Here is a 15,200-nt window from a genome sequence, read left to right as displayed (position 1 = left end):
TGATGATCATGTTTCTACAAACATAAGAGCATAGATGGCAAAGAATTATGCTTCGTTAAATATTATACTTTGTAGAAGTTAGTTACAAATTTATTAGTTCTAAATGATTCCTTTTAAATCTGAATATCATGTTTCTTTATATCAGAAAGAGGTTTAGAGATAATCTATTAAAACTGATTTATTCCAGAGATGAATATAATGTCCAGATTAATCACATGTGTGAACTGGCTGTACAAAAAATGTCCCAGTAGATGTAAGATGTAGATTGACAGTTTCAGTGATTCTTGACTAAGATTAATATTTCTCTAACATGTGTTAACAGAAGGAATTCAAGTTCTATAGGTTATATGAGAAAAGGAAGATAAATATTAGAATATACCTGAGGGATCTTTGAAGACTACATTCCATTTGTCTGGTTTCATTAAAATATAAGTTGACCTTTTATTGGAATTCTTGCTTCTTAAGTTCAAAATCAGCATAATATCTCAACTTTGGTCAAAATTTTCTGTTTGTAATAAAAGAGAAAATGTGAAAAATAATAAAAAGCAAATTAATTTTGAATATGAACATCACAAGACATTTTTAAAATAAATTTAAATTAGCCAATCAGCAGAATACAATTTTCAAATGGCAAGAGTTGATACAAGTAAGAGATCTGTGCCCTTAATAACAATTTTGAACAGAACTGCATATATTATGTCTTTTTTCAGTTATTTTGCATGTATATTACATATTTGAATTGATATTTAAGTGGTAAAACCTGAAGTCTGAAGTCTAAAGTCTGAAGTAAGCTGCCAGAACTATGACATTGGAAAAGGAAACTATTTTTTTAGGGAAATCTTATATTAGGTTGCTTGAGGTGATAAGCTTTAATTGATATTGCATCACATTTCAAGATAAGAATTTCAAACACAGGTTTTATGTTCATTACTATTTATTTTGATTAAGGCATCTGTTAAGGTTCTTCTTTAAGTTTTTTTTTATTGTAAAGATAATGTACAGAGGGGTTATAGTTACATAAGTAAGATAATGAGTGCATTTCTTTTTGACCAGTGTTATTACCTCTCTGGTTTTCTCCTGCTTTCCCTCCCTGACAAAATGTAAAGTTCTTTCCAACATAATGTCTAGTGAGTATCACTCTTGCATTGATTCACCCTTTGTCTCACCATTTCTGTGATTCCCCTTCTAATAAATAGAGAAAATGACTACAGTAATATTTTACAAAGTTTGTGGCTTGGTCATATATTTTGACTGATATTCAGGACTGAAAACTAGGGACAAAAATGAAAATATAATCTTTTTTATAATAAAGATTAATTTAAAGTCAAAGAAATTCAAGTGAAATTACATTTTAATGTGATTGGTTATGTGAGGAATAGCAGTTACATTCAATTACAGTTGTCTGTGACAATTTTACTTCTGCTGAGGTATCTTTTATTAAGTCATTAGCCCACTTGTTAATTCAGTAATTGATTCTTCATGGTTTATTTTTAGGGGGTTAATTTCTTTGAACTCTAAGTATATTTTGCATATTAAACCCTTTTCTGATATATAGCTGGTGAAATTCTCCCATTCTATGGGTTTTCTATTTACCTTGTTAGCTATATCCTATATATTCTGCCCTGCAGAAAACTTGAAGTTTGATGCAATCTTATTTATCCTGTCTTTCTTTGGTTTGTTGTGATTCTGGATCTTTTGGAAGTTTTGACCCATGCTTAGCAGCCCTAGTGTTTCCCCAACCCCTTCCTATAATATTTTCATAGTTTTTGACCTTCCATTCAAGTCTTTGATCAAACTTTGAGTTGGTTCTATTGCAAGGTGATATACCACAATCTAGTTTCAGTTTTCTTCAAGTAGATAGCCAAGTTTTTGTAAGAGCCATCTGTTGAAGATATTGTCTTTCAACCTATGTTTTTGAATCTATTTTTATATTAGATTGTTACAGGTCTGTGGATTTATTTCTGGGTCTTCTATTTTGTTCTATTTGTCCTCAGGCCTATTCTTGTGCCAGTACCACAGTTTTTTTTATTACTATGCCTTTTTAATAAAGCTTAAAGATTTGTATTGATATTTATGCAAATAAAACAACATTGAGATTCTTTCTCACTCCAGTTAGAAGGACCAGTATAAAAAATGCTAATAAAGCAAATGCTGGTGGGGATGTGGCCAAAAAGAAACTCTATTACAGTGTTGGTGGGAATGTAAACTTGTTCAACCTTTCTGGAACGCAGTCTGATCTTTCTTCAAGAACTTCCCTATGATCCAGCAATCACACTCTTCGGCATTTATCCAATAGAGCACAAACAAGGCCACGCTAAAGCTACCAGAATAACTATGTTGATTGCAGCATTATTCACCATAGCCAAGACATGGAGTCAGTCCAGATGCCCCTCAGTGGATGATTGGGTCAAGAGCAGTTGAATTCTACTCAACCATCAGAGTATTGTACAATTCATAAGAAAATGGAAAAATGTAGAAGTTATATTAACTGAAGTAAGCCAGACCCAGGAAAACATACATTGCATGTTATCCTTCATTTGTGGCAGATAGAATGGACCTATCAGTCTACAAGTAAACATACTAGGTGGTAAGCAAGGGGTTACAAATGAATTCACTGAAGTGCAATAGACTCTGTGGAGAGTGCAAACATCGGTATTTAAAAAGACTAAGTCAGAGCTCAACAGAATAACTACCAGGAAAGAGGTATACATGAACTGCTTTATTAAAATGCAAAATAATTAAATACATAACCTAAAATTAAGAAAAGGAAAGGAAAGTGTGGGCAAGGAGGGGTAGTTGAGAATATTACAAGGGGTAACAATGACAGTGATCAACAAGTACTATGTTCATAAACTGCATTGGTAAATGGAAACTTCTTTGTACAAGTACTTAAAATAACAAAAATATTCAAAGAAAATATTTTATTCAATATTTGATGTTAAAAATAAGGTTTCATGGAGCTGGGAAGGTGGCTCAGTGGTAGAGCGCTTGCCTTGCATGCATGAGGCCCTGGGTTCGATTCCTCAGCTCCACATAAGCAAAAAGAAAAAAGCTGGAAGTGGCGCTGTGGCTCAAGTTCTAGAGCGCTAGCCTTGAGCTGAAGAGCTGAGGCACAGCACCCAGGCCCAGAGTTCAGGCCCCACAACCGGACCCCCCCCACACAAAAAAATAAGGTTTCATGTGGCAACTTTACATATGTTAAAATTAAACATTGACCAAACCATGGTGGGGGCTGAGTAAAAAAGAAGCTGTCTGTGGAATATTCAGGTAGAAGTTCTCATTAACTCACGAAAAGGTGGAAGAACATTGACTGTATTGGGTGTTAGGGTCTGGTGGCCCTGAGGAGGTTTAGCAGCTGTGGGAGAAGATAGTGCTACGATGTTTTGTACTTTTAGGGCTGTGGTGTGGCAAAAAAGGGGAATGAATCTGTGGGTTGTGACTCTGGATAAAAATGCATGTTGCAATGAGCACAAATTGTGTTAGTATATAAAAGGAAATAGGAATAAGTTAGGAGCTATATTAGGAATCTGGGCACATTATCAGACTGGAACTATATGCAGATTATATAAACATGAAGAATTGAAAAGTGTATTCCAGGTTGAAGTTTGTATATTTTTATCAGAGCTTTAAATTGTTATTAACAATGCTAAATCAGACTGAATAGAATTTCTATTTCATGTCTATTCTGTGTAACATTAGCTATATCAGCTATTATTAAATGTTCTAAAATTAATGCATTATATATGTATATACATATATATATATAAACATACATATACACATATATATCCTAACCACTGATAAATTTATTAGAAATCTTTCTCAAGCCGGGCGCTGGTGGCTCACGCCTGTAATCCTAGCTACTCAGGAGGCTGAGATCTGAGGATCGCGGTTCAAAGCCAGCCCGGGCAGGAGAGACCGTGAGACTCCTATCTCCAATAAACCACCAGAAAACCGGAAGTGGCGCTGTAGCTCAAGTGGTAGAGCGCTCGCCTTGAGCTGAAGAGCTGAGGGACAGCGCCCAGGCCCAGAGTTCAAGCCCCACGACCGACAAAAAAAAAAAGAAATCTTTCTCAGTCAAGATGCTGGTGGCTCATACCTGTAATCCCAGCTACTCAAGAGGCTGGAGTCTGATGATCATGCTTTGAAGCCAGCCCAAGCAAAAAATCCATGAGACTCTTATCTCCAATTAACCATCAAAAATCCAAAGTGGAGCTGTGGCTCAAGTGGGAGAGCTGAAGCATTAAGCATAAAAGCTCAGTGATAGCCCAGTCCCTGAGTTCAAGCCCTAAGATGAGCACTACCATCATTACCACCACCAATAATGAAATCAGAAGGGCTAACAACCTATCTCAGGTATTAATTTTTTAAGTATTTGACCTTTTGGTATGGGTTCCAAATTTCTTGATCCTAATACTCATTTTAGCTGAATATATCAGTGATAAGTGTACAAGAGATTTATCTTGAAGAAAGATTAGATAATGCAGATCAGGTTTCAATGGGTTGCCTTGTATAATTTATATCTAGTAACTGCCACTTTTTAAAGAAGTAACACTTTTTGGTAGGATATGCATAAAGCTAAGAACTTATTGTATAAATGATAAATTGGGTACATTGTAGAATTTGCCATGGTTTATTTTTTCCTTCTTCTTTATTTCCTTTTCATAGAATTAAAAAAGATGTTTCCAATAAAACTGTATTTTGGGCAAGGAACATCACATAGAGTAGAGAAAGGTACATGGGGTGTATATTTTGTACCTACAAACAACAAGAAATAATTTGTATTAGGTTTCAATGATAGGCAAGTCATTAAAGATGTTTAGTTAATCTTATATATGTAAAATGTAGTATAAATTTTGGTTCTGTTGACACTCCCATGGAGGTGATATTAGCCTTTAGGCTTGACAACACTTTACCTTAGATCCAAAGTGAATAGTTGCTTAAGTGGCCCCCCAGGCCTTCTCACAATCTTTAATGAAGAAAATAAAAGAATAACTCTAACAACACCTTCCACATTTTACCTTATAATAAACCTTACAACCATGTTGGTCAAACTTAGAAAATGGTTGACACAATTTTCCTAGGGCCTTCTCTTTGATCTCTTTACCTTCTCAGAGTTCTCTCCAATTATTTCTCTTCCAAGTATAGTGAGATGCTTTCAAAGTTCATTTCATATTATTTCTGGAATACTAAGAAAAAGATTGACTTCCTCTTACATTGCACATCAGCATCTGTATGCTGAGGCTCATTCCACAGTTTTCCTTCCATGCAGCTCTTCAGGCAGGAGGACACTAAGGCCACTACACACACCAGATAACCCATCCCTCTCATTTCACCTCTTGTACGTTATTGCAATTATTTTAGGCCAGGAACTATCTTTATATTTTGAACATCCTTACATGCCTGCGGCCAAACATGATGTTTTTGATGCAGAGTAGGCTCCCAGTAATTTATTTAAATTACTGACAGAAAATAACTATCTGATGGAGAAATTAATGAATACACCAGTACTGACATAAGGAAGCCAAATATGAGAGCTAGTGCTTGCAAATAATAACAACTACAATAAAAGAAAGTAGCATATTGGCCATAAACTCTCTCCTTTTCAGTTTATTGGTACTGCCATTTATCCTCCCCCTCTTCCTCCTTCTCCTTTTTCTTCTACCTCCTCCCCATCCTACATCTTCTTCCTCTTCTCTTCCGCTTCCTCTTCTGCCAGTCCTGGGGTCTGAACCCAGGGCCTGGTTATTGTCTGTAGGCTTTATTTACTCAAGACTAGTACTCTAACACTTGAGCCACAGCTCAATTTTCAGCATTTATTATGTTGTTTGTGTGTGTGTGTGTGTGTGTGTGTGTGTGTGCTTAAATGGAGATATGAATCTCACAGACTTTCCTACTCAAGCTGAATTTGAACCTTTATTCTCACAACTGAGCTTCGTGTGTATATGTGTCAATATGAATATATATATGTATATTCACACATATATAAGCATATACATATAGACACATATCACCAAGGAAGAAAAATTTTAATATAAATTAATTTTAGTAGCTAGTTTCCAGATTTTTTATCAAGCAATTCCTTTGTATAGACAGGTTACAATCATTTGAAGCAATGAAGAAAGTTAGCATTATTGCTTAGTTAGCATTATTGCTTTATCACTTCAATGTCCACTGAATTAATTCACCAGGCAATTTAACCAATGTGTTAATATCATTGAGAGTTATGTCTTTTTTTTAATGATGTGCAAACTACTGGGAAATGTATACACTGCATTTGCACTGAAATTAGACAGAAAATTCTTTAGAAGTGCAAGATGCACTCAACTTTACAAAATGGGAGTTCATTTAATTATGGCTTTCAAAAATAGAAGATCTGGATCTATGTTAATTGGATTTTCAAAGTGAGTTGGGATGAATTTTTTCAGTTTTTTTAATATAAGAAATCTGAAAAATATGACTTATATGCCATTTTCTTTTTGGGTAGTTAAAATTAAACTAATATTTAGATTATATTAGAAAATTGACTACTTCTTTTAACCGAAAGTACTTCCCTAAGCCAACAATAGCACTTATAATTATAAATTTTATTATATCCTTAAAACAGCTCAATTGGTTGGAGTCCCTTAATGTTCTCATCTTATAGATGAAGAAATTAATATGCATGGAAGGTAAGCAATGTTTAAGGATACATAGTTAACAAATTAGGAGACTGGAGATTTTGAAGGGACTTGCTTTTGGTTTTTCTTCTATAAGACTGTAAGAACTAAATAAAGTTCAGAGATTTGTACTTAAACTTCTATTGTTACAAGGTATGGTACAATAGAACTGAGAATCTCATTTTTCAAGGAGCTCAAAGTTTTTTAGGAAAAGGAAATAACAATATATAATAGTAGGAGCTATTAAATGCACATTATCCTGAAAGCACATGGCTCCCCAAATTTGTATCAATGATCATTTATCACATAATTTAGTAAAGATATATGAAAAGGACATGTCCAAACATGAAGAAAATTCTTTAAGGCAAAGCAAGCAAGACTAAAAGAAGAGTAAGAAATCCATGAGCACAGCTCATGAAAACTGTACATTTAGTATAAAAGAATATATACATAGAGTTATATAATATATAATGTAATGTATTTTATATACAATGACCATTTTAATATCACTCAAAAATTACTTATTAATCTTAACAAAGAAATTAGAAGCAACTAGATATCTTGTTTTACTATCATTTTAAATAATATCCTTTGGAATATTGGTATCAGTCTTAAAAAATTAGTTTTGGTAACTAAAGGCAATGCCAATGGAGAAAGCAAGATTACTGAAAAGAAATATAGTCAATTTGATTAAGAGACAGAGGAGGATCCTTCTGGGAATTAAAATTTCATGCTAATACTTAAAAACTAAGATTAATATTTATGTACATATAGGCCTATATATATATTCCTGTATTTAAACAATATATCTAAACAATAATTGTGAATTACTCTTAATTAAAATATTCACCTAATTTAATAGATATCACTGCTGGATGTTCTTGTCAGTCTTCTGAAATTTAAAGGCTATTCCATTGTTAATGGCTTGCCTTATTCTCCTGAACATTCTTCAGTCTCTCTGTAATAAGTATTTGTATGAATGGTTTTAGTTTGACGTTTAATAGGTAGATATTTCTTTGCATGAAGTGCCTCTAGAGTGATGTGGAAACATGCAGGTTCATAAATATTCACAAATTCAAAGCCAATCATTCTTTTCCCAGGAACATGAACAATCACTTGATGATGTCTGCATTGTCACTTCCATACTACATCAGTCTCTTCCTGTGTCCAAATGGGCAGGTGAGGAACGCAATTACTCTTCCAGTTAGTTTGATTTCTGATTTCCATGGAACTCAGAATTCAGGTTGACCCATCGTGACAATGAAATGTACAAAACACTATATTGAAAACAAACTTTAAATCTTCGGCGGCCGGCGGGGGTGGAGGGGGTAAGGGGGTAGTCGAGGAAGTGGGAGGGAAGATTGTAGAGGGGAAACAAAGGAGGAGGCAACAATGCTCAATAGGAAATGTACTCATTACCTTGCTCATGTAACTGTAACCCCTCTGTAAAGCGTTTTACAATAAAAAAGTACAAAAAAAGAGAGAAACATTTATTTTGCTAAGTCTAATACAACACAGAATGACCTACATCCTCCTCATGGACTTGCAAATTCAGGCAAGTTGGCGTGAATTTATTTCTGAGGCTTGACACTTCTCCAATATTAATATATTTTCAGTCTAATTTTGTTATACTTCAGCATGTGCTCTGAATGCCAATTATCCTTTACTGGTATTCACATCTCTAGGTCAAGTTGGAATTATCTAGTATTGCTTAAAGAGCCGCTGGCTTATACCTTGCTAATTTCATCAACTTGAATTTTATTTGATTTTACTAAATGTTAAAGAAAGAGAGCACCTAAGATGGCATTTTATGTGATTCAGAATAAAAACACAGCAAGTTCTAATACTTTTTCCTAGCTGTGTATTATGTATCAATTGATAATGTCAGTCAGTTACAGATTTCAAGTGGTTCCACTAATCCCTTTGCATAGGCCTGTGGTTTATTTTGAGTGTGTAGTGAGTAATGCTGGGTTTTCAAGAAGAGATATTTTTTTCAAAAGTAAGCAAAATGATTTCTAAATACTTGTAATAACCAATTTGATAGAGTGTCAGTCTCCAAAACACATAGTTTATTTTCTAAATTTGAAGCATAAAACACATTTAACCTGATCAAATTCTACTAAGTATGCATGTGCTGTTATATGACCATTATAATAGAATTATTCATGAAAGCATTCATAAAAATAGAGAATAGAGAGTTCACTGTTTATATGCAGGATTTACTAATGAGAAACTATATTTCTCTCTCTGTATGTGTATGTATGTAAATTGAACTTAATGTTGTAGTCAAAATGTAAGGGCACAATTATTCAAAAATTTATGGGTCTATATTAATACTAGAAGAAATACTTTTCAAGAGCATTGAAATGCACTTACAGGAATTACAATTAAATTACATTCAGCCTTTCTTGGCTAATTCATTTTATAAAATATTTTAAGTTGTATATAGTAAGATTTTTCACCATGACATTTCCATATATGCATATACTTCCTACTCTCTCCCACTCTGCCTTACCCTTTCATCCCCATTTTATCTGCAACATTTACCTTCCTAGCACTTGCCCTTTATGTTCATGACTTTGTTCTATTTTTATTTTGTTTATTTTACTCTAGTTTCCACAAAACATATTGGGCTTGTTCTTTTTATTGTGATGTTTTCCAATTACTTCCATTTTTCAATTCCTTCCATTTTAAGGCACAAAATATAATATAATTTCATTTCTCACCTCTTTATTCTTTCTCAATTGTAGTGGAATATGAACTCAGAGTCAAGCACTGGCTTTCTTGCTTTCGCAGATGTTTCTCTATCACTTGAGGCATGTCGCCAGATCAGATTTATGTTGGTGTTTTGGAGTTAGAATACCATTTATTTTTCTATCTGCATTTATTTAAAACCTCACTCCTATGAATGTCAGCATCCTCAGTTCTAGGATCTGTTCAATTGTTTTAGTACTCAACCAGAGAAAAGCTGGTTTTTCCCATTAACCGGCCCAACTCAAAGCAATTCCACCTGTAGATATTATTCAAACGAAACAAAAACACATGTTCTTAGGACACATGCACAAATTTTTGTGTCAGTTTTAGTCATAGAACCATAAATCAATTGTATTCATCCAGTTCATGAAAATAAATATTATTCATAGAAAATTCTCATTGACAAAATGGATGAATTACTGAAATATTAATGCATAAATAATATTGATAAATCTCAAAACTTTGTAATTTTAGGAAAGGAAGATACTAGACACAAAAGAAATCTCTAATATACTCTTCTATTGTTATGAAATAGTAGGACAGGCAAAAAGAACCCACAATAACAACAAACCAATAGATGCTTTAGGTCTGAAAGTGCACAGAAAATTTTGGGAGTTATGTAGAAAACACAAGTGATTTTGTGGTTCAGATCATTATATAATGCATCTAACTGTGCAATTAAAATATTTTAATGTCGTTTTTCCATAGCCACATTCTACCAGAATGCAATGAGACCAACAAAATAGAAGAGTTCTCAAAGGAGGCTCCCCTGCCTATTATAACAGCTGTCCTCATATTTTATCTCTTCCTTATTTTGTATGACCTTTGTCAGATAATTTGGTATATTTCTTAGTACATTAGTCTCACTCAATAAGGATTATCTTAATATTTCTTTATTGTAAAAATATTGTACAGAGGGGTTACAGTTACATGAGTAAGGTAATGAGTACATTTCCTATCAAGCATTGTTACCTCCATCCATTCACCTACCATCCCTTCCCTCCCACTTCCACAACTATACTTCCCTCTTCCCCCTGTCCCCTGGCCCACCACTCCCCTGTATCCCCCCCACCGCGCCTAAACTGTAAAGTTTGTTTCAACATAGTGTCTTGTACATCTCATTGTTACACTGGGTCAACCTGTATCCATATTTAAGCATTTTGTTATTTCCCTTCCCCTTTCCAAATTCGAAAAGTATATACACAAGATGCAGGGCACTGACATCTAAGAAAGGGAAAACAGGGGTTATACCATGGATGAGGAACATACAAAGAAATAAAAAAGCACATGGTACATTATAAATAGGTTAGAAACCGTAGCAAGAAAGAAAATATCACTTGTGTCCCTATCTTGGGATTCATTTCACTTAACACCATCATATGCACATAACTTTTGACGTTTTCTGCTTGTGCCAGTTATTGCAAATGAGGGAAAATATGAGATCTATGTTTCTTTGGTCCTGGCTTAGTTCATTTAATATAATTTTTTCCAAGACTTTCCATTTCCTAACAAATGGGGTAATGCCATTCTTTCTGATGGAGGCATAAAATCCATTATGTATATATACCACATTTCCTTGATCCACTCATCTACTGAGGGGCATCTGGGTTGGTTCCAAATCTTAGCTATAGTAAATAATGCTGCAATAAAATAAACATAGTTGTGGTAGCATAGTATCGTCTTGTTTGTGATCATTTGGGTAAATGCCCAAAAGTGGGATTGCTGGGTCCGTCATAGGGGAGCTTTATGTGGAGTCTTTTGAGGAACCTCCATACTACTTTCCAAAGTGGTTGAACAAGTTTACACTCCCACCAACAATGCAGTAGGTATCCCTTCTGTCTTCATCCCCTCCAGCATCTGTTGTTATTAGAGTTCTTGATTATAGCCATTCTAACTGGGGTGAAGTGGAATCTCAATGTTGTTTTGATTTGCATTTCTTTTATGGCTAGAGAGATTGAGCATTTCTTCATGTGTCTATTGGCCATCTTTCTTTCTTCTTCAGAGAAGTTTCTCTTTTAGTCTTTAGCCCACTTATTTATGGGGCAGTAATTTCTTTGAGGATTTGTTGTTGGGGGATTTAATTTTTTGAGTTCCAAGAATATTTTAGATATGAGACCCTTATTCATTGTATGGCTAATGAAGATCTTCTCCCAATCTGTGGACTTTCTATTGATCTTGCTAGTTATGTCCTTTGCCATGCAGAAGCTCTGCAATATCATGCAATCCCATTTGTCCAACATTTCGTTGATTTGTTGTGTTTCTGGGTCTCTATTAAGAAAATTTCGCCCTGTGCCAAGGACACCTAGTGTTTCTCCTATTCCGTCCTGTAATGTTTTCAGGGTGTCTGCTTTGACTATGAGGTCTTTGATCCATTTGGAGTTGATTCTAGTGCAGAGTGATACATAAGGATCTACCTTTCGTTTTCTACAGGTGATTAATCAATTTTGCTAGCACTATTTACTGAAGACACAGTCTTCCTTCCATTCTATTCTTTAGCTTCCTTATTGAAGATTAAGTGGCTATAGGTCTGTGGGTTCATTTCTGGGTTTTCAATTCAATTTCATTTGTCCTTAGGTCTCTTCTTATGCCAGTACCAAGCTGTTATGATTACTATGGCTTTGTAGTAGAGTTTAAAATTTGGTGTTGATATTCCTCCAGCACTGTTCTTTTTGTTAAGGATCATTTTGGCTATTCGGGGTCTTTTATTGTTCCATATGAATTTTCAGATTGACTCTTCTATTTCCTTGAAGAATGAGATTGGAATATTGATAGGTATCACATTGAATTTGTAGATAGCCTTGGGAAGTATTGTCTTTTCACGATGTTGATCCTTCCAATCCAGGAGCATGGGAGTTTTTCCACCTCCTAAATTCTGCTTTGATTTCCTCTTCCAGATATTTAAAGTTTTCATCGTAGAGGTCCTTTACTTCTTTAGTTAATTCCTAGGTATTGTATTTTTTTGTGTCGGGCTAATAAAAAAGGAGCTGCTTTCCTGATTTCAGCCACGCTTTTATCATTGTTGGCCATTGATTTCTGAGGGTTAATTTTATACCCTGCTACTTTGCCAAAGTTTCGAATCAGCTCAAGTAATTTGGGAGTGCCATCCATGGGATTCTTTAAATACAAGATCATATAATCTGCAGAGGGAGAGCTTTTCCTATTTAGATCCCTTTTATGTTGGCATCTTATTGCTCTAGCTAGGCATTCTAATACTAAATTGAAGAGAATTGGAGAGAGTGGACATCCTTGTCTCATTCCTGAGATTAGAGGAAATGTCATTAATTTTTCACCATTAAGTGTAATGCTGGCTGTAGGTTTGTCATATATAGCATGTATTGTATTGAGGGATGTTCCACGAATTCCTAGTTTTTCTAGACTTCATCATAAAGTGGTGTGGGATCTTGTCAAACGCTTTTTCTGCATCTATTGAGATAATCATGTGGTTCTTTTTCTTGCTCTTGTTGATGTGATGAACTATATTAACTGATTTGCATATATTAAACCACATTTGCTTCCCTGAAATAAATCCTGTTTGATTATAGTGAATGACTTTTTTGATGAGTTGTTGAATTGATTGTCCAAAATTTTTCTGAGAAGTTTTGCACGGATGTTCATCAAAGAAATGGGTCTATAGTTCTCTTTCTTTCATGAGTCCCTGCCTGGTTTTGGGATGAGGGTAACAATGGCTTCATAGGAAGAGTTTGGTAGTGAACCATCTCTTTCAATTTCATTGGAGAGTTGGAGGAGTATTGTTGTGAGTTCTGTTTTGAAGGCTAAAGATTTTTTAAATAAGTTTTTTATTGTGAAAATACTGTACAGAGGGGTTACAATTACATGAGCAAGGTAATGAGTACATTTTCATGAAGTATTGTGGCCTCCTCCTTTGTTTTTCCCCTACCGCCACTTCCCTCCCATTTCCACAACTACACTCCCCCTACCCCTCCCTTAATTGTAAAGTTCATTTTTCAACATAGCAAAGGCTAAGGATTTTTGGTATCTACATATTTGTTTATCTCTTAACAATGTCTGCTGCTAAGTTGATGTTAGGGGAATGAACCCCAAGATAAGTATTCAAATTTTTTTCTTTCTTTCATGCAATTGTTTCTAACATATTTATAAGATGATTTCTATGTTGCTTTGTATGTCCCTCCCCCACGGTATAACCCCTGCTATCACTGTACTTGATGTTGGTATAATTTGTGGAGGGGAAGGGAAAAAGCAAATAGTTTAACTAGGGATACAGGTGGACCCATTGTAACAATGAAATCTACAAGTCGTTATGTCGAAAAACGAACTTTACAGCTTTGGTGGGGGGGAGGATCGGGTGGGAGAAAGTGGGGGATGTATGGGAAGGGATGGGAAGGGGAAACAAAGAGGAGGCAACTGTGCTTGATAAGAAATGTACTCGTTATCTTGCCTATGTAGTTGTAACTCCTCTGTACGGTATTCTCACAATAAAAAAAAATCTGAACAAACTTCTTCAAGCAACTAAAAATAATTAAAATATATATAGGGAGAAAATAAAAAAAAACAGTGTCTGCTGCTTATTTCAAAGAATATGTTTTGAATGGATGAGCATGTGAATCAAGTTTTGAGAGCTCCCAGATGTCCTTATCAATGATCCTTGGCTAATGTTCCCTAAGGTGTTGTACTCACACAATCATGGACATATGCAAGTCACAATATTGCTTATTTCAACCTCGATATCTCTTCATTTTAATTTCTGTATCATTAAGTCTTCTGTTATACCATGCTTCTTGATTCTAGAAGTTATGTGCTTATATTATGTAGCCCCTAACATATCATATTATCAACAAAATTGACCTTAAATGTTAATTCCATGAGGAAGTGAACATTTTCCACAGATACAACAAAATTAGACGTAACTATTTTGCTCTCTGAGTTTCACATTTAAGTTGAATTTCTATTTTAGAAATTATATATATATATATGTATATAAATTTTTACAGCTTTCATTTAAAAATTGAAATAATGCCAGAGAAGGAGTTATATCTCATTTGCTTACTTAGAGTAAGTCAAGTGGTGTCATATTCAAAGTATGAATTTAAAAATATTTTCTAAAAAGTATGTGTTGCAATATTGATTCATGAATCATTAATTTCAAAATGTAGGCCTAACTCTAGTTAGGAATTGGCAATAATATTTTTGCCAGGCACATTATCCTGGGGCATGCCCTAAAAATCCCTAAGTGAAGTGTTGTTCAGTACATTTTTGTGATAATGTAAATAAAATCAATGTTATATTGGCTACAATGACAGACATGAATAGATAAAATCTGGAATTTGAATCTAAGTTTTTCCAGTTTTAACACCTATGTCCATTCTGTTTTCTTCTGCTGTTCTACTCTCTTCCATAGGAAAATTGTGGTTTTTTTTTTTTTTTGGTCGTGGGGCTTGAACTTTGGGCCTGGGTGCTATCCCTCAGCTCTTCAGCTCAAGGCAAGCACTCTACCACTTGAGCCACAGCTCCAGTTCCAGTTTTCTAGTGGATTATTGAAGATAAGAGTCTCATGGACTTTCCTGCCTGGGCTGGCTTTGAACCGTGATCCTTAGATCTCAGCCTAGGATTACAGGCGTGAGCCACCGGTGCCCAGCTCCTATGTTCAATTTCTTTAATCAAATGACCAGTTATCTAAAGATAGATCCTTATATATCACCCTGCACCAAAATCAACTCCAAATGGATCAAAGACCTTGAAGTCAAAGCAGACACTCTGAAAACATTACAGGATGGAATAGGAGAAACCCTAGGTCTCCTTGGCACAGGC

The sequence above is a fragment of the Dipodomys ordii genome, unplaced genomic scaffold, assembly GCF_000151885.1.
Source record: "Dipodomys ordii isolate 6190 unplaced genomic scaffold, Dord_2.0 Scaffold144, whole genome shotgun sequence".
Taxonomy (NCBI): Eukaryota; Metazoa; Chordata; class Mammalia; order Rodentia; family Heteromyidae; genus Dipodomys; species Dipodomys ordii.
This window is presented reverse-complemented; position numbering follows the sequence as displayed.